Source organism: Myotis lucifugus, unplaced genomic scaffold (assembly GCF_000147115.1).
Source record: "Myotis lucifugus unplaced genomic scaffold, Myoluc2.0 scaffold_911, whole genome shotgun sequence".
Taxonomy (NCBI): Eukaryota; Metazoa; Chordata; class Mammalia; order Chiroptera; family Vespertilionidae; genus Myotis; species Myotis lucifugus.
Window position 1 is genome coordinate 104882 of NW_005871959.1, and position 27668 is coordinate 132549.

At 46.7% G+C, this 27668-nt stretch overlaps 1 protein-coding gene across 1 annotated transcript in view; it reads right to left on the reverse strand.

Annotated features, from left to right (window-relative positions):
• LOC102432073 (A disintegrin and metalloproteinase with thrombospondin motifs 12-like) overlaps nt 1-22999 on the reverse strand; it is a 125279-nt gene extending 102280 nt beyond the window's left edge. The window contains exons 1-2 of the mRNA XM_006106790.3: nt 22978-22999; nt 22420-22552 (exon numbers count right to left, since the gene is read on the reverse strand). The gene's annotated coding sequence lies outside the window, so the exon portion shown is untranslated. The remainder of the gene's footprint in view (nt 1-22419; nt 22553-22977) is intronic.
• Between the last annotated feature and the right edge of the window lie 4669 nt (nt 23000-27668).

Sequence of the window (27668 nt, forward strand, 5' to 3'; positions counted from 1 at the left end):
TCAGCCACTAACAAAATAAATATAAATAACTCAAGTATTTTCTTGTAATAACAAATCATCATGACGAGGATCAATCTCTAAACTCATAGCATCCCTTCAAAATTCCACTGAAAATCTCCTCCCGGCCCGAGCTCAAGGGCTTCAGAGTCTTCCTCATTTTCACTTCCCTCCTGGCTCTACAACATGAAATTGGCCTGGTAGGACTACACCCTACTCAGGGGGTTGGGGGAGGCACGGAGCTTGCCGAGAACCCTTATTTTATTGGTTTGGGGAAGGAGATGCATGCAATGGCAATTTTGGTACCACCATGGAGTTAAAGAAACTCTATGGATTTAAAGGCTGGAAAGTCAAATGTAAATAGAGATTAAGAAAGAAATTGCATTTTTTTTGTTATTGTTGTTAATCACACTGGAGGACAATTTTTTTAGAGAGAGTGGAATGGAGGGAGAAAGGAAGAAAAGAAGGGAGAGGGAGAGGGAGAGAGAGAGAGAGAGAGAGAAACACCGACGTGAGAGAGACACATAGATTGGTAGCCCCCTGAACTTGCCCCGACAGGGACTGGGCTTCAAGCCTGCAACCCAGGTACATGCCCTTCACCGGGAATTGAAACCTCAACCCTTTGGTGCCCAGGCTGATGCTGTAACACCTGGGCCACACCGGCCAGGGCAGAAATTGCATATTGTTTGGTGGTTTTTTGTGCATGTCACAGGAGAGACGTGCTGTTGGTTGTCCCATGTCCTGGCATCACGGGGCCTTGCAGTGCTTAGGTTTCCTGGCTGAAGTGCCAGATGGGCCATGAGAAGGAAGAAAGAGGCGCCCATTTTATGCTAGCCACTGCATCCTTCAATAGGCGAAAACCTGAGGCTTGTGTTTTTAAGGGGGTAAGACAAAAACTGCATCCCTTCCTTGTCACTTTCTTTAGCACCATTTTGCCTATGTTTTGCAGCAGGAAAGCTCAGTCCTTTCAAGTAAACTGCCTCTCTCTGCATCCAAAGTTCAGCTAGTCTGATGAAAGGAACTCAGAGCAGACTTTACATCTTCTTGTTCGATGGAATAGGTAAATGCATTTTTTTTAAAAAGGAGCAATGAACTAATTAAAAATAGCCCCGTGCCAGACCCTATTAGAAGTGCTTTGCATATATTAAGTCATTTAACTACACAATAATTCCATGAGGCAAAGACAACTATTACCCACATTTTATAGATGAGAAAAGGCCCTCACTAGATGTCACACGGACAGTAGGTGGCACAGCAGGGATTTAAACACAGTCAATTTGGTTCCATTTTCTCTCAGATATACTCTCCCCTTCTCCCACTCACCAAGCATCCAGTACCAAGTAAAAGACCTTGGTCACTGAATAAATCTTGATAACTTTATAATTATAGTCATTCTGCAACTTACCCAATTTGTCTATTTCATAACTTATTGTGAAATTAAAATGGTCCTAAGCCAAAATCTACAAATAAGAGTTTGATAATTCTTCCAATCTACTTGAGTTTTAATTCTTAGGTAGGAAGGTAGATGGGGTGGGTGGGTGGATGAAGTAGGTAGATAAATATGTAAGCTGTAAAAACGTGCAAAATATGAGCTACAGAGAAGAAAAAGATAGATGCTAAAGAGATGCAAAGTGGAGTTGTGAAAGGCAGGCTCTACATAGAAGCCAAGGAGAATATGTTTTTGTGACAGGTTTTAAGAGGTGATGAGGCAAACAGACACTCTTGCCCACGCTGGATTGAGTGAAAAGTAATGCAACCTTTTTGGACCACAATTTGGCAATATCTCTAAAATTTTTTCTCTTTGACCTAGCAATTTCATTCCTAGAAATTTAACTACAAAATAGTTGCATATGTAACTAACTTGTTGTTCTGACCTGCGTCAGGTGACCCAGCTGTCCAATGAGTACCCATTAAGTACACTTGGTTCACAGTACTGTCAACTGCTAGGAGTCTTACAGGAGTTCGCCATGCAAAGTATTTTAAATCCCTTCTGGCTGAACAGCTACCCAGAGGGCAAACCTTCCTCAACTCCTAGCCACTGGCTTGTCATCTTTACTTGCTGAAACTCAATTTATGAGTAAAAGGCAGCATGGAAAGCAACCATTTTACTAGTTTTCTTAAAAGTGAAGAAGTTACCATAGTACATGCATACTATTTTTAAAAAAGTATTTTGCTCAAAACCCAATGAAACAAAAAATTGCTAAACAATCATTAAAAGATGGAAGCCAAAGAGAAATATTTGGGGAGTGGGAGAGGAAGGAAGAGTCAAAGCACTAATTTATGTCTAATACCTAATTTAAACATTTAACTACTACTTATTGGTTGATGTGTATGGTGATCTTATCCACTGTACTCACATGGCAAAGCCAGAATCTTTAATACAGGGGGTGGCTGATTTGATGTTGGGTGGTGGTTACACAATGCAATGCACACATCATGCATCATAGAAATGTATACTTGAAACTTATATGACTCTTTTAACCAGTGCCACTGCAATAAATTTAACAAATTTTTTAAAAATCTTTATTACAAATGTTCGCCAAACATTCCACAAGAAAACATGCTGCCTGTAAAAACATCTCAACATACACAATGGTAGGCCATCCAGAGACTTCTAAAACCGTGAATTGGACAATGGGATTAAGATGAATTCTTTGGTGAGAATGAAAGCGATTTCTGGCATCAACATATTAAGCTTCTTAAATAGGTTCTTAATAGCTCACCCTCCCCCGCTATGATTGCCAAAAAATGATTGCCAATTCCAAAAAGTGGCTTTATTTTCAATGCCAGTCAGTATATTTCCAGATTCAGGAACAGCCATTCCAAGTCCTTCCACCCTTGTAGGTTTATGGAGACTCAGTCCTTCGATGGCAACCATCAACAACAAATGCTCAACTGGGTTCTCAGCGCTCAAAGGAAAATCAGAACCAAGAATGTGATCTGTGTTTATAAACCACCAGGGACTTGGTGGCTCAGGGACAAATCTCACCAGTCAGAGAGCAGCTGAGGTGAGCAGCAACAATATCAGCTCTGCTTTGACAAGAATGCTGAGTTGCCTATTTGAAGTGTGTCCCCAGTGATATGTGCTTATTCCACGTGCATCTGTCACCCTGGCCCTAGGCTCCAGGGAGACAAAAGTTGAATGGAGAGCAGAGGGAACGTCCACACACTAAATCGGCACCCCTGAGACAGCCCGATAGGGTTCTGCAGAAACACTGGTTTTCAAACGCCACCAAGCTGATCTCTAAAACCCCACCAGCTTTCATATTCTACTTTAAATTCCTCTAAGGGCAGGAACTAAACGCAGTTTCTCTTTATCTGATCAGAGAAGATCAAACATTAAGAGAAGGCATTTGGCATGAAGCCAGCCCTTCCTGTTTGTCATCGCATCCAGCCCTGAAGAGTGAGAGTTTGCACGACCCAGAGCCCCCCGCTTACAAAAGCAAACTCTGTCGCCTTCTCAGAGCTCACAGCCTCTGGAACCCCTAAAGCTCAGTGTGTATCACTGGCCGTGCACACGGGAGGGTGGGAGGGGGCTGAGAGGAAGCATCTGAGAGCACCTCCCATGGACCAGAAAGCAGCACCCGGAGTCCTGCAGCGTTCAGAGGTCCCAGGGAAAGAGATGCAGGAACTGCAGCCACGAATGACTTTGCCAGAGGTCAGCGAGGAAGCCCGCACGTGGTAAAGTCTGAATCGTAGCCAGAACTCAGCCTGAAGACACCTCAGGAATATCCCATCTCAAAGAAGACGCCAAGGGCTCGAGTATCTACATTCGCTGGGAACTTGCTAGAAATGAAATTCCTGGGTTCCACTCAAAATCTATTGAACCAGAAACTCCATCTGTGTTTTCACAAGCCCTCCAAGGGATTCTAATGTCCACTCAAGGGATTCTAATGCACACTCAAGTGAAAGAGCCACCACTATCTTAGAAAATGCATAATTATTTTATTTTACAGCGAGGAAACAGAACAGAGGCTGAGTCACTTGCCCCAGACCACAGAGCTCACTGGTGCCAGGGCCGGGCTGAGAACAAGGTCTTCTGTGTCCTGCTCTAGGCCGCCTTCCACTACACGGCCTGAGCAACAGCCACCAAACATTCCCTGTGTACAGTCGTCACCAGAAATGCTCTATAACAGTGGTTCTCAACCTTCCTAATGCCGCGACCCTTTAATACAGTTCCTCATGTTGTGGTGACGCCCAACCATAAAATTATTTTCGTTGCTACTTCATAACTGTAATTTTGCTACTGTTATGAATCGTAATGTAAATATCTGATATGCAGGATGTATTTAGGCGACCCCTGTGAAAGGGTCGTTCGACCCCCAAAGGGGTCGTGACCCACAGGTTGAGAACCGCTGCTCTATAAGCAAGAGGCTTAAGGCGGGACTGGTCGGAGGGGGAGTGATCCCCTAGACTTGGTGAACACACTGATTTCCCTCCCACTGGAGGCTCACTTGAGGAGGCCTGGGCCGAGAGCTCAGGATGTGGGCGTCTAAAGAGATTCAGCAGCTGAGCTCCAGTTAGCCACCTTGACACCATCCTTTGTAGGACCTTCCTACCACCCATCCTTTACGACTGATGGAGCTCTGCCCTGCATGAAGCCGTCCTGCCCTGAGGCCCGTGAAGTCTCCCTTTGGAAGGCCAGGCCTGGAGGCTCCCTGTCAAGAGCTCACATCCTGGATTGAATCCTCACGGCTGCTGTCGGTCTCCTCTGGCTCCAGGGGCAGCTCTGGCTCCAGTCAGTTCACCCCCACCCACCCCCCCAACCCCAGCCCCCAGGGCTTCCCCCAAAGGTTCCTCACCTCCAAGCATCAGAGCAAGGGTGTTCCCACGTCACCTGCTAGGGAAATAGGACCTCCAAGCATCAGAGCAAGGCAGGGCTGGGCTGGGCACCATGACTCGGGCTGACCCTGCATCTCAGTCTGGGTCGGGGTGGGGTCCAGCCTAGGGGTCTGGCCCTGCATCTCAGTCTGGGTCGGGGTGGGGTCCAGCCTGGGGGTCTGGCCCTGCATCTCAGTCTGGGTCGGGGTGGGGTCCAGCCTAGGGGTCTGGCCCTGCATCTCAGTCTGGGTCGGGGTGGGGTCCAGCCTGGGGGTCTGGCCCTGAGTCTCCGAATGACTTCTTGGTTATCCAAGCGCAGGCCGCCCAGGCTGGTGCCTCTCCCCTTCCTCCTTGGAGGCGCGTCCCCGCCTGCGGCTGCCTCTAGAGGAGGCAGGTTAAGAGCAGGCTTCAGGCTGCCAGCAGCAGCTCCTTTGAAGGGAGCAAACCCAAAGCAAATCACACCTTCGCCTTACAGTTTGTCCCGAGGCATCGGTTTCTTGGGCACTTCCATTCCCGAGACCTCCCAAGGCCTGCGACTGTTATAGACACGAGGGTTGATGCAAGAGGCCTCCTGTTCCCTCTCTAAGCGCATTCTCTTTCCTACCTCGCTGGCCATACCCCCTTTTAGTCCTCAAACAAGCCGAGGCGTCTGTGCTCCAGGCCTTGGCTTTGCTCCTGCAACACATTTGTCCCGGGTTTTGAGCACATGGTCCCGCTCCTTCCATTCTGAGCCTGAGTCCTGCACACCGTCCATCCCCCACTCTGTCCTCTGTGGCTTCGTGTTGCTAATTCCATTTCTGATCTGTACTGGTGGGCGTTGATTTCTATTTTAGATGTTTGTCTGGTTCTGTCAGTCTCCCTGTGAGAAGGTGTCTCCCTGAGAGGTACCGCCCCCTGGGCTCCTGCTCTGCCCTCAGCACCTGGCATGCAGGCCCTCAGGGCATCCCTGCAGGCCGGGCAACAGCTCCCAGACCGCAATCCCTCCCGTTCCTAAAGGAAAGGACAGACACGTTTCACAAAAATCGGCTCAAGGTCCTGGTGTCCTGGGAATGCTCAGGGGGCCGTTCCAGGGGTCTTGGACATCCTGCCCCCTCCGGGCAGCCCTGAAACCGCCGGTCTGTGTGTGCTGCGGGGCTCCCTGCGGCTGGAGGAAGTCATTCCACTGGGGATGTTTACTGAAATAACACATTGCAGCTGAAAAGCCAGAGGCTGGAAAAGGAAGGGAAGGGGAGCAGAGCCCAGTGCTGACCATGAAAAAGACCCTGTGAGGAAGGCCGGGGACAGCCAGCGTCCTGCAGGGCCCTGTCTGTGTGGGTGAGACGCTCACACTCCCCGCCCTGGTGGCAGGGGACCCACCTATAAGGGGCAGCCGGAGACTGGGGACAGCATGAGTGTTCTGTGCTCACACCTCCCCGTTCTGCCCCTTTCCCTCCAGAGTCATGACCTTGACTCTCACAAGCCTTCTGCCCAGTGGCCCTCACGTGCTCTCAGTATGCCTGCCTAGGCCATTTGCTCTTTAAGCCTCATTTCTTACTGAGAGAAGGACAGTGTCCCTGCTAGCAGGGGTTCAGGCCCCGGGCTAACACAGGCCCTGCCACAAACCTGTTGTCACCCCAGACTGGGAAAGGCCACCTACCCTGGAAGGCCAATTAGAATAGGGAGAGAAAGAAAGAATTTCCAGAACCCAGTGACTAACCAGGAATGTCAGGTATGGCTGGACAAGTCATATGACATCTCAGTTATGATCATCTCATTTATAAAGTGTCTCATGACAAGTACGTGTGTGCATGTATACATGGACATATATATACACACATATGTAAATGTGCATCTACACACGTATGTATGTGTTTGCATAGGAAAACTGATGTGCATGAAATAGGAAATGTTCACATTAGCTCGGTGTGGTGAGAGTTTAATGCTATTTTATGTTCTGCATACTAGCATGGGGTTTCCAAGTGTTATACGATGCAGACATAGCTTACACAGAAAAAGACTGTAATGGGAAAGTGACTGCCAGCCCGCCGAGCGCCGGCAGATGTGAGATCCAGTGGGATTGCGCTCTAAAGTCCTCTAAGAATCAGAGGCAGCGCCTAAAGGAGCACCTGGGATTTGGGCAACTGGCAGGTTAGGCAGATGCTGCTTGCTGGCAAGTGGCAGAGTCTCTCAAAGTTCCCTCCAAACAACAGGAAGAGACCCTGCAGTGGTGAGATCCGTAACAGTTTCAGGCAACAGAGCAAGAGGGCTGAAAATCAGTGTGTGTGTGTGAGTGAGTGAGTGAGTGAGTGTGTGCATGTGTGTGAGAGTGAGAGTGTGTGTGAGTGTGTGTGTATGAGTGTGTGAGTGTGTGTGTGTGTCTGGTAAGAGATAAATCACTTAGGACAGTGGTTCTCAACCTTCCTAATGCCGCAACCCTTTAATACAGTTCTTCATGTTGTGGTGACCCCCAATTTCATTGTTACAAATTGAACATAATTAAAGCATAGTGATTAATCACAAAAACAATATGTAATTACATATGTGTTTTCCGATGGTCTTAGGCGACCCCTGTGAAAGGGTCGTTTGACACCCAAAGGGGTCTGGACCCACAGGTTGAGAACCACTGACTTAGGGAGGGGCAGATGGACATGATGGAAAGGTAGAAAGTGGGAAGGACCACAGAATCTATCTTCTGTCTCCTTCCCTCCTGTTCTTACTAGTATACTTACTCCTTTATACGATTAAAATATAAAGTTTTAAACACCTATTTTTTTCTTATGGAATTTTAATTCATTATCTTAATCTCTAAGGGGATGAATAAAATCTATAATTTTATTTTTTTGAAATAACAGAAAAATCTTCTAAAACAGGCAGTGGTCTTCCCAAGGCTGGGCCCCACCACTGGTCTACAGGAAGCATGTGTCCAAAGACAAAAGGCCCCTCTTCACCTAATTACACAGCCGGCTGTTTCACTGGTTCCCCCACTTCATGTACTGCCCCCCACTCTGGAATGATGTCATTAACTCCACTGATATATCTGAACAAATTCCTCACTGTGGCCGTGAAAGACAGGCAGCTATTTGCACAGTCCTTTAACCTCTCTCCTCTAGGATAACCTCGTCATTTTCCTGAAACTCTTCAGCCATGGAGAGGGCGCCACCTTCGCAGAGACAGTGGAAGGGTCAAGCATAATGGCTAGTAGCCCAGGAGTCAGACAGACCCGGATGCAAACCCCAGCCCCACACTAACTAGCTGGGAGATGTCTGCCCTTCCTCAGTTTACTCACCTATAAACAGGAATAGAGGGATAGTAATAAAAATGGCCTCACGGTGCTACTGTGAGAATTAAGTACATGATATTTGTAGAGTATTTAACAGAATATCGTGCATCTGATAAATGACAATTTATTTTTCATTATTATTATTAATTAGTTATTTAGTTTCCCCTCCACCTATTATTTGACTCGGCCTCTGTTCTGTTTCCTCGCTGTAAAATAAAATAATTCTGGGTGCATTTTCTAAGATAGTGGTGGTTCTTTAACTTGAGTGGGCATTAGAATTCCTTGGAGGGCTTGTGAAAACACAGATTGAGTTTCTGGTTCAATAGGTTTTGAGTGGAGCCCACACATCTGTCTTTGACACTCCTGCTCTGTCCTGCAACCCCTAACTTCACTCAGCTATGCTCACAGATGGCCTTGCAAAGGTATGAGTGACAGTGAAGCAAGAGCGGGTGGGGCATGGAATCCAGCTCCGAAAGAGGGGAGCGATGTCTACGAAGATGAGGGTCAAGTCCTAGGAGATCAGGGAAGGCAGTCATGAGCAAGCACCGCTCCGGGACTGTGCTGACAGATCCAGAACTGAGGCCGGTCGGGAGGGCAGACCTAGTGATGGGAACATGATGTTCTGTCCCAACAGAGGCTGCTCAGTAGAAAGATGCCAGAAGCCTGCAGATGGCCCGTGACCCTGACCCAGGAATGTTAAGATTGCGTCTTATTAGACTGTGTGTTATGAACAAGACTATAAATTATTCCACAAGTACACGAGATTTAACAGGATTTTAAAACGGCCTTACTGTTAGTATCAAAGAATTTGTCCTTCTGGAAAGACGTCAGAAAGATACAATCTCATGTTCCAATTCGGACAGGCTGGTCATGGTTAGGGCTGCAGGTACATTGCGAAATAGTCTAGGACCGCATGCAGACCGAGCAGGATGGAATGCTGTGGTGGATTAGTGATGTCTGCCCAGGCACCAGGAGCCAAAACAGTAATGCAGTTGAGTAAATGACTCAGAATCATAAGTTACAAATGTGCATATTTATATTCAAGGAAGTAATCATAAGAGCACTCATGAGAAAAGATATTTTGCATATAAAATTAGAGATTAAAAATATATATTACTCAATGCTGGTTAGAATATAAGTGGGTACTTTTATATGTTGCTTTAGAACTATAAATTGCCTTTTTGGGAATACTTGGAAATATTTCCAGTAATTCATTTATAGAAACCTAATCTAAGGTAATATTTTAAGATGTGGGCAAAATTTGCAGCACAAGACTAATAATCATAAAGAGTTTTACTGTAACAAAATTTTGGAAAAAACACTAAATGTCTAAACGAGGGAAATTTGATCTAACAGAGGAGTTTTAAGCAATCCTTAAAATTGTTTCAAAATAGCTTTTAATAACTGGGGAAAATGTTACAACATAAGTTTTGCAGAAAAATTTTGCACATCTTAATTGTGTGTTTCATTATATATTATAGTGTAATATATTTGTATTAATATAGTATTAATTAAATTATTCTGTCATGCTTATATGTCATATTACAGAAGATAAATAAAATACCCACAAATAGTGGTTATGTTGGTGATGTGATTATGAAAAATTTTTACTTTCTTCATTACATTATTCTATATTTTCTCAGTAAAAATAATACCTATTAATTATTTCTTTTAATTACAAAATTTAAATCCAATTTGTTTACAACTGTTAAATAAAATTTTTTCAAGAAGCTAATTGTAGAAAAGAGTCCTAGCTTGGCCGGCATGACTCAGTGGTTGAATATCGACCCGTGAACCAGGTCATGGTTCCATTCCCGGTGAAGGCACATGCTGAGTTGCAGACTTGCTCCCCAGTGTGGGGCGTGCAAGAGGCAACAGATCAATGATTCTCTCTCATCATTGATGTTTCTATCTCTCTCTCCCTCTTCTTTCCTCCCTGAAATCAATAAAAATATATATTTATTTTTTTAAAAAAAGAAGAGTCCTGAGCGTGGTAGCCAGAACACAAGTTCTAGAGCTCAGGAGCTGGGAGCTCCTACTACCCCCACCCTCCACACCCTAGTATGAAACGTTCAGCACCCACAGTTTGCAGACGAGAAAACGGAAGCAGGAAGGAAGAGGAGGAGGAAAATAGTCAGTTGCCCCAGGTCGGCCATTTAGTGGGAACTCAAGCTGCCTGGCTCCACCAGGCCTCACCTTGACCAAAGCTATAGTGGACACAGACAGAACTGATCACCAAGGAAATCCCAGAGCCATCCCGTGAACCTGGATTCCCAGAGAATTCCCCCCTGAAGGGGTGAGGGGAGGTGTATGAGATGGAGCCACGTGGGGGTTGGTAAAGGCCTCTCCCCGGCTGGCATGTGCTCTCCCGGCCCCTGTTCATGGTCTGAGCCAGACCCTGAGTGGGGTACCCCTGCTGTCCCCTACCCCGGGGGCTGTGCTGGACCTTCTGCTACTCAGGCCTAAAGCAGGGACATCTCCGATCAGCGGGCCTCTGCTCCCCTCTCCCCCACGCCAACGGCCTGCTTCCCACTGGACTGTCCCCAGAGCCAGGCATGTGTATTAAAGGCCCTTTGATTCTCTTAACCTGACTGCTCCTGGGGTTCCAGGAGGAATGAGGGCAAAGGGGGCTGAGCCCTGCAGAGCAGAGGAGGAGAGGAGGGGCTCTCCTCTCAGGGGGGCAGGCCCTGCTTCGGTGGGGAGCGGCCTGGGTCACAGACGTGCCTGTGGATGTGCAGGGCAGACCTGCAGGACAGCTGCCTGCCCCCAGCGCGTCCCCACGAGCACCTGCCGCAATGGTGAAGGGGAGACAGTCCTCAGAGCCCCCACGCTCCTGCTGACCCCCTGGGAGAGGCGCTCACGGCCAAGGCGGGGCTCCCGAGCAGCTGTGAGCAGGGCTGAGCCCGCAGAGCTTTGTGAGGGTGGAGAGGGGGCACTTCATGAAAAGGAGCCCCTTTCAGTGTCAATCCAGCAGCGACTCCTCAGAAGTGCAGCCAGGGCTGGGGGTGCGGCAGGGAGGACCTGGCACTATCATTAGGGGGTGCTGGCAGGGAGGACCTGGCACTATTATTAGCACCGCGCTCAGCAGGGAGCCTTCCTTCTGAGGGGCCTGGGCTCGGGTACGTGAAACAAAGAGCTCCTCTGTCCGCTGAAACCACGGGGCTTTCAACATGGCACGCTCACGGGATGGGAAGAGCCTCCTTAAAGTCCCGAGTCAGCACAACAGCGAGCTGTCTGTCTCCTGGAGCCAACAGTGCACAACGCGCGTGTTTAAAGACACACACACATGCCCCATAAACACACTTACTACATAAGCACACACTCTACATATGAACACAGACACACAAACATGCATCCACACACATAAACACACTCTCTACATATAAATACACACATTGGCACATGCAAACACACATCCATACCCATAAATACACACCACACATGCACACACTACATATAAATACACACACAGACACACAAACACACACACCATACACATAAACACACACCACCTCTTGGGCTGAATTTAGCTAAAACATGAGGTCCTGAACTTAGAAGAACAGCCCGCTGTATTTGACATCACTCAGATATATGTGGAGTCTTTTTAACTAAGCCCCCCATTTCAAGAGAAACATGTGTATGAGAGAGAGAGAGAGAGAGCTGCCTGGACAAGCAGGCCCTCCAACCTTGCTACAACAGCGGACTCTCACCTCTCTCCCTTCCCACAATTAGGGTTCTGGGTCCAAACTCAGTTTCTGGTCGGCCACTTCTTTCCCTGGATGCTCCGACTCCAGGTGACAGACCAGACACACCCACACTCGTGACCTGGTCACGATGCCTGCAGCTGGCCCCTCTCCTTGGCCTGCCCATGACCATCCTGGCCCTGTGTCTTCACCTGGCTTCCCTCCCTCTGTGCAGGTCTGTGTCCACATTTCCTCTCCTTTTACAGACACCAGTCATATTGGCTTGGGGTCCACCTGCCGACCTCGTTTTAGTATGCGTGCCTCGTTAAAGATGCCATCTATAAGTTCACTCACAGTCTGAGCGACTGTGGGTTAGGACTTCAACATATGAGTTTGGGGGCAACACAACTCAATCCCTAACAGGCCGCATTCCCCGAAGGCTGGTTAGTCCGTGGAAGCGATGTTGGGAAAAGTAGCGCCCTGGGTGCCTGAACCAGTCTGTGGCGGATCCCAGGGAGGCCTTCTCTAACCTTCCCCATCGCGTCAAATCCCCGGCCACACACTCCTCCAGCACTCGTCACAATGCCCATACTTACTTTCAAAAGAAGTTTTGTTTCAGTTCTCTTCCCAGTAGATTATGAGACCATGACAGTCCCACTTGGCATGTTCAGAGCTGTGCCCGAGTGGCCCACGGAAAGCACCAAATCATTATTGCCTGCAGGAAGGTCAACCAATGACACACAAACCAATGGAAACCAAATTCCCAAAGGGCCTAGTCCTTGGCTTATGGGCCCAGGAGTCCCCTGGGGACCCGCTTCTCTGCCTTTGGAGAAGATTTAGAGCCTAAAGTGCTCTGATAATTTCCTCAAATATTCAATTTCAAAATAACCAGTAAACTTCCTTCCCCATAAAGAAACAATCTTATGGTATTTATGAGACTCCCAGCTGCTGCACAGAAGTGGGACAGCGTGGGGGTGGAGCGTCTGTTTCCCCAACAGGGCACTGACCCAGCGGTGGGACCAGCCACAGCTACCGGGAAGTGCTGCCAGGAGCACACATCCGCCGAGGACACGTGGAGCGTTCGGCCCCTGGCCCGGGTGTGGCGGGTGTCCCCTCCCCCTGCAGGACCTGCCACAAACACACATCACCACCTCGTTCAATGGACAAACATTTACCAAACAACCAACTATGCACCCGACACTGGGCTTGTACTTAGGATGCAAAGATAAGTCCACTGCTGGAAACAGAATAAAGGTTCAACAGGAGAACCACTACTGAAGCTGTGAGTCATTAATTTTTCACTCACTCATTCATTCATTCATTCACCAGGTGTGGCAGGCTCTGCCCTAGATGATGGGGATGCAGCAGAGAACAAAAGAGGAAGCATTTGCCTTTAGGAAGCTTATGTTCCAGTTGGGGCTCAATAGATAATCCTATATAATAAAAGCCTAATATGCTAAGTGTCTGGTCATCCGGTCGTCCATTCAACCAAGCAAAGCATAATATGCTAATGATATGCTAAGGTCACTCAACCGCTCGCTATGATGTGCACTGACCACCAGGGGGCAGACGTTCCAACTGGTAGGTTAGCTTGCTGCTGGGGTCCCGCTGATCGGGACTGAGCAAGATGGGCTGGACACGCCCTGGAGCCCTCCTGCAGTCCCTCCCTGGCTGGCCAACCTCCCGCGACCCTCCCTGGCCCTGATCGTGCACTGGTGGGGTCCCTCAGCCTGGCCTGTGCACTCTCACAATCCAGGACCCCTCGGGGGATATTGGAGAGCCAGTTTTGGCCCAATCCCGCAGGCCAGGCCGAAGGACCCTACTGGTGCATGAATTCATGCACCGGGCCTCTAGTAAGATAATAAACAAATAGACAAAATCACATCAGATGGTGACAAGTGGTAAGGGGGGGGCGGGACAAAGCAGGATAAATGGTTTACAAAGTGACCGAGGGAAAGCCGTCTTAGAGAATGGCCAAGGAAGGCTCTCTGTTCAGGTGATTTGAGCCTGAGTGGTGTGAGAGAGTGAGCCAGGAAGGAACTTGGAGAGGAGGTTCCAGGGAGGGAACAGGGGGAACAGTGAGTACAAGGCCTTGAGGAAGTCACATGGAGGAGCACCTTGGAGGCAGGGAAGGAGGGGAAGTGTAGGAGGGAAGGGAGTAGGCAACTAGGGGCCACGGCCATCAAAGTGCAGAGTGTGCCTGGGAAAGGGACGCTCATTAGTCCTCCCCGGGCAGTCCACACAGAGGAGGGGCCCTCACAGGAGGCCCCTGAGGATGCCAGAAATCGGCCTGGTGGATGGCTGAGAATCTGTTCCCCACGCCCCACTGGAGGCTGCAGACCATGTGTGCTCTAGGCTCAGACGCCGGCCCCGGTGTGCAGTGTGGCTGCAGCTGCCGGCCTGGCCTTCTGGCCTCCCTGACCGCTCACCTTCCGAGGCATCTGCTCTTTTTTATTCACCTAGAGAGCACATCTGCTCTTCCCACCTGAGGGCTGCATCAGGCCTGTGTCTACATTGTAGCCTGGGCGGATATCCTGTTCCCCACTGCATCCCGCCGCCTAGCACAGCACCTGGCACAGGCGAGAGCTTGTTGAGTAAATGAATGCCACTTGCTTGCTCTTATGTATCTATCCCTCTGTCCATCCATCCTTCCATCTACCCACCCACCCACCCATCCATCCATCCACTTCTTTTTTCCAAAATAAGAATTTGCAGCAGTCATTTTCAGCTGCAGCCTCAGGCCACAAGTCCCAAATGTTGCCACGCTTGTCTCTTATTTCTCCCCAACAGCAAGGCATCATTGTAGACACTCCATTTCTTCAGGAAAGCGTGGGTATTCTCATGGGTTAAACTGGCTCCATGTAGGTAAAATTTAAGTATATACTGACACCCACATAGGTTAAATATAAGCATATATAGTAGCTACCAAACGACAACTAATGAGCTACCAATGCATTGTAGATAGTGAATTCAGCACTTATAAGCTCAACATTTCTGAGGTGCTATGCTGGCCAGGAACTCTGCCCGTCCTTGGAGACACACCTGTGAATGAGCAGACATGGTTCTTGTCCTGTTGAGCTTTCTGCCCAGAGAGGAACATAGACATTCATAATAAAGCCCGTGGCAGGGGGAGTAGCTGTGTAAGAGTCACGGGAGAGGCGTCCTGCAGGCTGAGGGGCAGTCACGAAGGTTTTCCAAAGGCAGCCACACGGGAGTCCCACAGAAAAGCCAGTGGAGCTCTGGGAGAGAATGGGTTTCAGGCAGAAGGAACCTAAGTGCAAGGGTGAGAGGAAATGAACAGTCTTTCCTCTGAGGGATCACAACTCGATCAGCATGGCACAGGCTGTGCCCGGAGTGATAAGAGATGAAACTGGAGAAACAGGCAGGAGTCACACCAAAAAGGCGTTCCGACAGCTTATTAAACACCGGGGCCTCGTCCTGGGGCCAGCTGACAGGCGTCTGGCATGGGAAAGATATGATCTGATTTGTGGTCTGGAAATAGTTCTCTGGCTTCTAATGGGGGAGGTCAAGGGAGGGGAGACCAATTAGAGGAGTTTGCAATAATCCAAGTGAAAGGTTATGAGGCTGAGGCAAGCAAAGCACTGGGAAAGGCAGACAGTTTAGAAACTATGCAGAAGGCAGAAACGACAGGACTTGGTAATGTGGGCCGATGGTAGACATGGACAAAAGAAGAAAAACCACACTAGGGCTTTGTTTGCCACACGGAGCTTTGAAGCTAGAGGTTGAGTTATTTATTTTTTTAGGGGCAATATCACTGTCCTGTTAGGGCCACTGGTGGCTCCAAGCATGAGCAGACCAGGTGCAAAGGACAGATCAGACCCCATCTTAGGTCTCTGCGGGCAACAGGAGGAAGCCAGAAGGTTGGTCAGAACAGGATAAACCAGCCCTGGCCGGGTAGCTCAGTTGGTTAGAGCATCGTCCCGATATGCCAAGGCTGTAGGTTCGATTCCTGTCAGGACACATACAAGAATCAACCAATGAATGCATAAATAAGTGCAACAACAAATCGTTGTTTCTCTCTCTCCCTCTTTCAAAATAAATAAATACAATAAAATTTCTTTTGAAAACAATAGGAGCACAGCCGGCATAGCTCAGTGGTTGAACATCAATCTATGAACCAGGAGGTCATAGTTCAATTCCTGGTCAGAGCACACGCCTGGATTTCCGGCTCCATCGCCAGTGTGGGGTGTGCAGGAGGCAGCTGACCAATGATTTGCTCTCATCACTAATGTTTCTCTCTCTCTCTCCCTCTTCCTTCCTTTCTGAAATCAATAAAAATACATTTAAAAATAAAATAAAATAGGGTAAGTCTCTTCCTGTCTCCACCCAAGGCAAATGGAAGCACTGAATGACCAAGGACAGAGCGAGGCACTATGACTCATCAACATACCTTGTCCATCTCCCTGCAGAGTCATGGGGGGTGCAACAGATCAGATAACTAACAGCTCAGATAACATGACTGCAGACGTAGGATTTCCTGTCCTACCAGAGAACCATCTTTTACCTGAAACTGACCCTTTGCTCAGATTGATCCAAATCCCCTTCCCCGCCTAGCGTCACTCCCCTGTGTTCTCGGCCCTTCCAAAACTCTACCTGCCCTTCTGGGCAGCCCTGGCCGCTGACAGCATGTGCTCAGCGCAGAGCAGCTGGAGGAGGTAGGCCGAGCAGATGCGATGCCTCCTAGGAAGCTGCTTCCTATTTGGGGATGGAAACCTGGCACCTGAAATGACCAAGGAACAAAGGCAAGGACTGCCGAGGGCTGAGGAAATGCACAGGAAGGAGTCGCTGTGGCCAGGTCCAGGGAAGGAATAAAGGCTCTGGCCGGATAAGTGAGCATCTCCGGGCTACAGAGCAAGTGTGCTGAGCTGCCTGGTGCTCTGAGTTCCTACAGTCTTGGTCTTGGACTTTACAAAGCAAACATCACCATTCTATCCTCCCATCCGCCCACACATTAAATAGCTCCCCGAGTTCCTTCCAACAGGCTTTTTGGTAAACGCTTGAAGCACTTACCCAACCTCCCACCAGTTACGAAAGCAGGTAATCAAAAACCATACACCACCCTAATAAAAGCAAAAATAAAAAGTGCAGAACACCGATTACAATGTTAACTGCCTCGTAGCAAAGTGTGCATCATTGTGGAGTGGCTATAACCATAAGACAATTAGGCAATCAAGAAATTCAAGGCAAGTCTCGGGCAGGCTGTACCAAGGAAGTTTGCTGTGAACAAAGGAAAACTTACAGTGCATTTTAGAGTCAATATGGAGTGTGGTGGTCATTTCAAATTTTCAGCTAACTGGATTGCCATGAAACCATAACAAAACTACAAACAATCCCCCATCCTGTATCAGATTAGTGATCTGATATGCTAATTAATTTTAATGAGCTATTGTTAATATAAGTATAATATTTAACATTGCTCATCTTTAATGCCTGTGCATGCCATTTAAAAGACAACGCAAACATTTCCAGATGACTTATAGAAGAAACCCACTCACGGCTTTGATTTCTTGCAATATGGTAGACTAGCTATTCTAAAAAAACTCTCCCCGTATTAAGCCCCTACCAATGCTTAAAGCATAAAAAGGTAGGTGGTGGGGGGGAAGGGACTGTTCAGAAGACAAAAATAGGAAAATGAAAAATAAATTCAGAGAGAAAAGCAGAAGATGCAGTGTGATCATGACTTTTTTATATACCAACTGGCTAGGCTGTAGTCCCCAGTTATTCAGCCCAACACCGATCTGGGTGGTGCTGTGAAGACATTTCGTAGGTGTAATCAAAGCCCATCACCAGCTGACCTCGAGTAAAGAAGCTCTTGATCATGGGCTGGGCCCGATTCAATCAGTTGAAGGACCTTTAGAGCAGAGCTGAGGCTTCCAGAAGAAATTCAGCTGCGTCTGCCTGTGCCTGCGAGGTGCAGCCTGTGCTTCCTGAACGGCCGCCCACGGATTTCGGATTTGCCTGGCCAGCCCCACCGTCATGTGAAGCAATCTCCTGCAATAAACCTCTTAATACAAATGTCCTCCTGGTTCTGTTTCTCTGGCTGAAGACGGATTGAGGTCTGAAGCTAGCTGCTGGTCGGGGCATCTGCTGCTCCCTACTTTTGCTCTGGAGAAAAGAGGCAAGTCAGGACCCACATAGGTAGAAAGTTAGGTTAGGCACTAAGTGAACTAGAAAACAAAGAAACAAGTAAGCAAACCTGAACTTGGCTCTCCAGGTCCAGGGAAGAAGACAATTCATGGAGAATCTATAGCCACAAGCCACAGATTTGGGGCCCAACTTCACAACGGGATACACGTAGCTTCAACATTACGCCCGGGAAATACCACTTCATATCTACCAGACTGGCAAAGTGAGAGTACCAAGGCGTGGACAGGTTATGGAACCATGGAAACCCTCGTTCACTGCTTTGGAACGCAACTCTGGGAAGCAATTTTGCATCATCTGGTAAAGTCATAGATGCACATAGCCTACGCGACGTTGACTTCATTCCACTGCTATGTATATACCTTTGACATCCCAGTGAACTTCTGCTCTAACACACACACACAAGGAGGGTCGAATATAATGAATGGATACTAGCCCCAAACTGCAAGCAATTCAGATCCATTCATAGGAGCGGGGATAAAGGGAAAGAGACACAATGAAGTATGATAGCAAAGAAAATGAACAAATTACAGCTACACATCCGGCACAAACATAATGTAGAATAATAAAAAGTAAAAAAAAAATCTAATACAGGCATTAAGACTCCATTGCTCTTCACAGCCAGACCGTATATTATAAAGATAAGGCCAGGCCTGCGGCCCTGCTTACCCATGTCCTGTATCCGGGGTGACAGCTCTCCCGACCAAGAACATAACCTATCTCAACTTTACCCACACAACGTAGGAGAGTACCAGACGTACGGAAGATACCCAATAGATATTCGTTGAATAGATGAATGCATTTTAAACACAGAAATACATGCCAGGAACCTGACCCTGTGTTCCTAGCCTAGAGTCTTGGTGCATGAAACCCCAAACTCTGATCTGACCTGCCTGAACCCCTTTTGGCCACAGCTGACCCTGCTGCTATTGTCACCTGACCTATCTGACTAGTGTTAACTCTTCTTCCCTCGCTTCCTAAAACCAAGTTCCCCCAGACACTTCCATTTAAAAGTTACGCAAGCCCCAGTGTGATACATTCTTGCCGAAAAAGCTAAGATTAAATGAAGTTTTGAAATTTGCTCTAGATTTCATTCAGACAGGCTGTATTTTCCCATCATTTAACAGAGAGTCCAGAAAGTTGAAGAAAACAAGAACTTTGGCAAGAGTTGGCAAACATGAGGTTCAGAAAATGAACAGAACAAGCATACAAGTTAAGAAATGTTAGTTCAAACTGATCAAATCGATAACAAAATAGTATCACCATACAATCCTGAGGGAAAAAAAGAACTAGGTTATATTGATAAAATAATTATGGTAGAATTCCTGGGTACCCTTCTATGTGGGAAATAAATATCACTGAAGGGACATATTTTAGGGGAAAGTAATGGATATATTTTCTCTCTTAAAGTACTTGAATACTTTTAAAATACATTTTTTTCAACACCAAGGGTGTTCCTGCTTTGAACATTACAAAGACGGAATGCTTTACACAAGGTGATATTTCTTGATCTAATCACAGTAATTTAATCTCCAACACCAACTGACCTGAGAATGAGGTATACTTGGATGTTGGCTAATGACATGGCTACAGTCAGTTAATGCCATTATCCCCGCAGGTACCGTGGTGGACGAACACTGCAATTACCTGGTGCAGCCAGACCAAGTTCATTTCAATTTATGAAGTTTTTAAAATTCCGAATGTCACATATACCTTAAGAATGTTCACAGCACGTTAGATTATTCTTGAATCTCTTGCTGTCATTCCAGCATTTAATCCCACTGATCACTTTAGGAAGGGAGATGGTAAGAGCAGGGTTGAGGCTTCCAGAGCAGCTAGCAAACCACCTTTCCTTTTTCTTTCTGTCTGTTACATATACTGGAGGCTCGTATTTTCTAGTTTCATCTACTTGGCTATGAATCATTCATCGTTTCATTTCAATTATTTTTTGAATTTTTACTTTGCACCTAACATTATGTTATGTTACATACTATTTGGGGAGGGAGTTCCTACTCAAATAGGGCATTCAAGATTGTTGCTCAAACAAAGTTTATATTCAAAGGAAGAGTTAAAGAATAAATATGAAGGAATATAAAGCCCAAGATTGAATAGGACCTTGACTTCTGAGCTTGAACACCAAATACCTTGAAGCTTTTGAAAAATTCACTCCCTTCTCTGAACCACAAGTGCTTCTTTGGAGAAAAAAGGAGGCTACGCTCTCAAAGGTCCTTCCAACAGAGCTGCTCGAGTGGACAAGCTTCCTTTAGAAGCTGTGTAGGGAGAGGTCCGTAACGCACAGATTTGTTCCCAGGTGGGACTACTCCAAGGAGGTTTCATAGAAGTGGAAGTGGTACGTCTTAAGGTTGGCCTAGAACAGTGATGGCGAACCTATGACATGCGTGTCAGAGGTGACACGCGAACTCATTTTTTGGTTGATTTTTCTTTGTTAAATGGCATTTAAATATATAAAATAAATATCAAAAATATAGATCTTTGTTTTACTATGGTTGCAAATATCAAAAAATTTCTATATGTGACACGGCACCAGAGTTAAGTTAGGGTTTTTCAAAATGCTGACACGCCGAGCTCAGAAGGTTCGCCATCACTGGCCTAGAAGGACAATAATGAAAAAGGGTGTGGCGAGCGTTGTAACTGTGGTGTTGTATGAGACCTAACGGGAGCATGACATTGGTAAACCCCGTTCTTTTCCTATCCACTCTCTGTCTTTATGACTAAACACATGCTCTTCTCCATTTGTTATTAATCAATTCTACCTCAACATGAAGTTATAAGGCAGAGGTGGTGTTCAAGGTGGGTGGATGAGGAATAGCATAACTAATTTCACAGAGCAATTATCTAGCCAAATCCACTCACTGCCCTAGGAACTCTCTCTGCCAAATTGATTACCTAGGGATCTAAGAAATATTGAATCGCACACACAAAGTGTTATCTATCATCCAATGTAGGACAGAAATTGGGTAATTATCCAGGTGATTGGATTGGTGATAAACTGAGTCCTAAAAATTCCCATTGAGACTAAGTTATCTGGATTGGTTCCTTTATCTGTCAAATTAGCCAGACAATACATCTCTTTCCTTCTCTTGATACTTGCTAGAAGGATATTTAGACAGGAAATTATCTAATTTAGGACAAAGTTGCAGTATCCTACTAAAGTTGAGGAATTCAAGCAGCTGCATATTTTTGTGTACAGAAAATATCACAGACTCAAAAGTTTCTGTTGCTTACATACTCTGCTAAAATTACAGAAGAAACTCCTAAGAAGGTTGACATCTCTCATAGGGTAGGGTGAAGTCTGTAGAGAAGTCCCCTGTTCTTTCAATTTCCTGTCATTTTTCCCGCTGACAAAGGTCAAGTTCTAAGTCCCCTTAAACCCTATTAGAATCCACCTTCCCTGATTCCTTCATCATCTACCTATTTTCCCTTTGATGTCTATGGTTTTCAAATTCTTAAGACATAAAGAATATCATGGGTTCCTTTTATTAACTGTCTCCCTAGCCCATTATTTTTGAATCTACGAATAAAGGATGAACTATACAATATTAAAGAAAATGTCCCAATTTCCAATGGTACTTTATGTATGAACTATTATCTCCCACACATTAAGGAGGAAATAGCCTGGATCAGTTTATCTCTGAAAGCTACCTGAAACTGTTTAGTACAAGGCCATTCCAGGGGCTTAGGGGCGGGGACCAACCTCAGTGAACTAGAAACAAATGCACCTGAAAGAAGCTTAGCTAATTTCATCGTCTGATAATGTGTTGATATTTTTTCAGTTTCTCTTCACACATCGTCAGCATCATCACACACTTAAATCTGCGTTCCATATGCAGATATGACAAGCTGTCTGATACGATTCCACGCTAATGTATGACAACATTGCTGATACTGAAATTCATTTTCCTTTCATTAATCTTCCTCTAAGGGGTTCAGAAAAGTGTTTTTTTAAACCAATTCACCACTATGAATATCACAGGAGTGTCTTCACTAATGTGGCAAGGATGTAGGAACTGCCCCTTCCCTTCCCATTATAAACTTATGATCAATAATAGATACAGAGGCAGAGCTGCCTCAAACAGATTGTCAAACTGCAGCGGGAAGGCCGGGGAGGGTTGGGGGGCAGGAGGAAGGGGGGTAAGAGATCAACCGAAGGACTTGTATGCATGCATATAAGCATAACCAATGGACATAAGACACTGGGGGGTAGGGGAGGCCAGGGGATTGTCAAGGGCGGGGAAAAAAGGAGACATATGTAATACTCTTTGTAATACTTTAAGCAATAAAACAATAATAAAAAAAAAGAACACGAAGGGACTTACAGGGAACTGAAATGACATACCTACAAGGGTGCATACGTCTTGCCGACAGGATGGGGAGGAAATAACAGATTTAAATAAGAACAGGTCATGTTGGAATAAAACAGTAACAGAACAAAACAAACTCCTCAACCCAGTGAGGAGATCTCAGTCACAATACCCTGTAATCCGCAGGCAGGCTCCTTCCTCCGCCTCCTGTAGACGATGTGTGGGTGGTACTCGCCCTCGGCCTGGGGGTGCTCTTTGACAGGCTCGATGAAAAAGTCTCCATGTGGTAGATGGAAAAATCCAGTCTGTAAATATACGCAGTAGAAAGTCTTATTTGAATCCATTCTTTATCTACGCAAAGAAAATTAGCAAAGTGAAAATGACACAGGTCATGGTGACCCCTAAAACTCGTAAGACTGATGCTTTCATAGCTGCTATTGGATCTCCCAGAAGAGCTACACAGAAGTAATGTAATGAAAGGTCTTCATAGTCATAATGAAATGTTTAGGGGTCACGGATCCCTTTGAGACTCTATTGAAAAAAGTGAGCATATACACATCTACCCAAAACGTAGTATACAATTTTGCAGGTTCATGAACTCCTCCCCCCCAAAACCCACAGCTGAATATCTATAAATGTAAATAAAGTGCTTCCCAGCTGCCTTATTATGGAGTTGCTACCTGTTCTCCATAGCCCACTGACCTGACAGCTTTATGGAACATCTATTGACCTGGATGTGGGTAGCCAGCTACATGTTCACACAGCTGCTTGACTTGAAGTTTTTAATCCTTTCTGTTTTCAAGAAAACAAAGAACTGTAACACGAAGTCTCTGATCGGAGACTGGGCTTCCAGGTGTCTGCAGTGGAAAGCCCTCTGTCGAGGGACATTCTCATTTCACATACATGGGTTTCGAGACGTGCCGGTCAATGAATAACTCTTTCTGGAGGCCAGGTCTAGAAGTGGCATAGCCTACATCTCTCTTTTCTCTTTAGGAAAATTTCTCAGTGCCTGTGTGAGCTGCTTAGAAAATGCTTTTTCTGATGCCCTCCTAGGATGGACTTGAGTCTCAGCATCTGAATTCTGTACCAATGAACAGGGCTTTCCCTAGACAACCTGCTCGAGGTGATCAGAAACTCAGACTCTGGAATTAAAATGGGTTCAAATCCCAGCTCCTCCACTTATTAACCATGTGACCTTGGGCAAGTGACTTGCTCAGTTTCAGTTTCTCAGTTGGTAGATGGAGATTAATCGAGGGTTGCTGCAAAGCTCTTAGAAAAGGGCCTGGTTCATAGTCTCATCTGTCATAGGCTCTTTCCAGATCTCAGAGTTTATATCGTTTCACTGTATTAGGTTCTCCAGAGTCAATATAGCCGTTCAATCAATTTCAATTTTGCCAAAATAAACCTGGGGACATTGGGGGGCCAGGGACACTGTGAAAGGCTCCCAAAGCCCACGGCCCTCTCCCCCCACCCAACGCCTCAGCAGGTTGGGGCGCTCTGCTCTGCAGAGGACTGTGAAAACAGCTGAGCAGCCCAGTCAAGAGAGGACCGGGCTCCATGAAAGGAGGCTGCTGTCTACTGCACACCTGCCCTTGGTGTCTTTCCTAAATGTTTGCTTCATGCACCGGTAATAAAACCAGATCTTCATATAAATTTCCACGACTGACTTCCTATTTTGCTTATTGACCTTAAAATATCACTAGTAACGAGGAGAATAGCGAAAAAGGAACACTTTACTGGAAGTCATCACAACAGCTATAAGACCTTGACCTGGTGGCCCCACCTGCAAAAGAGGGGTGATGCCTCCAACCTCATAGGGCTGTTGGAGGATCAAGTGAGCTGAAGCTTGTACCAGCTGCCTTAAAGTGCAGGGTGGTAATGATTTAACTACCAACTCTAATGGTGGTTCTAACTGACTTCAAATTTGCTGACATTTCTTCTCAGTATCATCCTCCAAAGACAAACCACGGGGACAGGAAGAACTGACAAGACCCGGATTACAACAAAACAGCTGGAAACAGACTCGTGCAGTGCTGAGATGTGGTTCGATTTCCACTCCCACACAAAGACCGGGGACACGTGCAGGAAGCGTGCCTATTGCTAATGAAGTTCATTTGTTCCACAGAAGCAAAGTCGAAGTGAAGAACTCCTTAGGGATGGCTGGTTCGGGGTCCCTTTGTGACACTGCTTTCACCAAACATTGACGTCCGTGACAAAAACAAATCACCAACAAGAAGGATTTATGGGCATTTCTTCTGCCTCCAATGTTGGACCCAGGTGGTGCAGAAGGAACAGATGGGACTCCAGTTGAGAACATTATAACTACTTTATGAGCACCATGAGTGAGAATGCCTGAAAGCCAAACAAGCATTTCCCTAAAGACTTACTTCCGTTTGCATTCCTCCACCAACCTCATCAGCCCAAATATTTCTCCAAAGGGAGGTGGAGACCTAGGAGAGCTGGGTGGCTCACCAGCTGGAGGGGAAGCAATACACCTGCTCACGTGCAAGTAGGGCCGTTGGCCCCAGGACCCCACAGAGCAGGGACCAGGCAGGAGAGGGATGAAGAGACCTCCACTGGCTTGGGGGACAGTGGGGTGGGAAGATTTCCCATCTGAGCTCTGCACCTCCTCTCTCCCTCCCAGCATATAAACACAGAGCGTGTACACCTGGTACGGGTGGCCGTGGTTTATTGGTCTCTCTCCTTTAACCAGAACGTCCTGTGATGTTGGAGATGTTACATATCTGCACTGTCCAATTCAACAGCCACGAGAGCATTTGAGATGTGCCCAATGCAACAGATGAACTGAAGCTTTAATGTCATCTAATTTTAAGTATTAACATGAATGTAAACAGCCACGGGAGGTTAATGGCTACCATATGGAGCTGCATATTTCTGGAGACTGGCTGACCAGTGAAGGAGTGAGAGCCACGAGCATGCTCCTCAGACGGCGATGAGTGCTGTCATTAGGGCAGCACTGGAGAGAAGAGCAAACTGCCGGAACGTCACAGTTCACTGTAACCGTTTGTTTTTCGTGATCAAGTCGACCAGGAGCCAGCTTGCACTCAGACTTGAGAGAATTGAAAGAGGCAAAAGTAGGTATAAAAGATGTACCATCTGCCAAAGTTCAATGAGTCATCGGGAGCAAGTGTGGCGGGACAAGGGCTCTGTGAGAGGGCTGCCATTGCCTGAGGCCAGAAAGGAAGGAACATGGGTGTCCCCACAGGGGCCGGGGACTGGGGCTCTGATCATAAGGAATTGGAGAATTGGAAGCCAGGCTCCACTTCTAGAGGGAGTTGTCCCCAGGAGAGTCGCGGAGTATCAGCCTGCACGTCCTCACACCTCTCTGATGCCTGCAGGGGAGCCTGCCACAGCCCTGATATACACAAGACCACATCCCACTTGCTGGCTAGCAGCTCTGAGTCCAAGTAGTAGGATAAATATCCCTTCATTGAGAATGGATGAAAGGGATTCCAAAAAAATTATAAGATCAAAATGTAGTGACAAGGCTCAAAACGTTATGACAAGGTTTAATAGAAATAGCTGAGCTGTGTGATCTTTGGTCAAATTAGTTAATACATGGAGCCCTCCTTTTCTCATCTGAAAAATGGGGCAAAAATCTATCTTAATTTGCAGGGTTATAACTATCAGAGACACTCCTTGCAAAATGCCTGGCAGAAGGCTTGCCGTGTGCTGGGTGCTCAGTAAATGCACAGTGTACTTTATCACAGCACCATCCACAGGGAACGCAATATACAGTGGTGACTGTGAGCATGTCCTCTCCAGTCCAACCACTTGGCTTCATCTCCTAGCTGCAGGCAACTCCTCTGGGCCTCAGTTTCCCTATCTGGAAAATAGGAAGAGCGCTGGTCACTTGATAACTAACTTATTTTTAAAAAAATATATTTTATTGATTTTTTTTACAGAGAGGAAGGGAGAGGGACAGAGAGCCAGAAACATCGATGAGAGAGAAACATCGATCAGCTGCCTCCCGCACACTCCCCACCGGGGATGTGCCCGCAACCAAGGCACATGCCCCTGATCGGAATCGAACCCGGGACCCTTCAGTCCGCAGGTTGACACTCTATCCACTGAGCCAAACCAGCCAGGGCTGATAACTAACTTATTAAAAGTTGTCAGGTGTATGAAGTGAGTCAGTATGAAGTGTTTGCATGAGTGCCAGCACACAGTGAGTGTCTCATAGGTGGTAGCTGTTAGCTATTAGGGAAGTCTAAGGAACATTCCGACAGATGCCTAACGAGATGGTTCATTTTCTGCATCAACTTGACGGAACATGGGGTGTCAGGTTAATTATTTCTGGCTGTGTCTGTGAGGGCCTTTCCACGTGGCATTAGCATTGGACTTGGTGGACCCAGTAAACTGCCTTCCCCAAAGTGGATGGCCATCATCCAGTCCGCCGAGGGCCAGATGTTCTCTCAGACTGGGGTTTACGTCATCAGCGACCCTGGTTCTCGGGCCTTCAGACTTATCACTGGCTTTCCCGGTTCTCTAACTCATAGCAGATTGTGGGACTTCTCAGCCCCATAATCATGTGAGGCAATTCTTCAAAGTAAATATCCATGTGTATAAATGTATACGCACGCACCCACGCGCGCACACACTAACTCGGGGAGGCTCCGTGGTGACGGGCTATACACCGACTTGTCTGGAAAAACCTGAGAGGAGACAGAATGAATAGATTTATTCCTGCTGTTTTGATATTCAGAGTTAGAAGTGATGGTGGAGGCTTTCTAATCCAACCTCTGACACACCACAGTCCTCTCCTCCTGGGAGGTTGTTTTTCACAGTAAAGCTCAGGTAACAAATCAAGCTTAACTCCCAAACTGGGATTTCCTCAATAAAATCTTCAATAAACGTCATGTCCAAGTCTCTAGGTCAGCCGTGGATGCCAAGTCCTGGCCTCCTCTTCTCCCATGGAAACCACACAGAGCCAGGTGGCTCTCCTCTGGGAAAGAGCCTGCCTTTGGAGACAAGCCGAGTTCAACACTCAACACTCAACACTAGCAGTAGCAAGCCCTGTGGCTCTGCACAGTCACTGATCTCTCTGAACCTCAGTTTCCTTGTCGAGAAAGGAGTTCTGGGAGAACTAAGACAATACATGAAAATGACCCCAAACAGTGCCTGGCCTTGGCAGTGGTGCCATTTCTGAATCTCCTCCAAGTGACAGCATTTGGACTCTTCCCCAAAACTAAACCAATCATTTCCTCTTCTCGCAGCATGGCTAGCACGGTGGGTTATTTCTAGAAGTGCTCAGTGTTTAGTTCCAGAAGAAAACCTTCTGCTCACGTAAGGGTAGATGAACTGTCTCTTAATGATCTTTGTTCCTCACTTGGTAGTACTTGGAACTCAGTGTAATTATTCAATAGTAATTCCCAAGAACTGTTCCCACAGATTTACGAC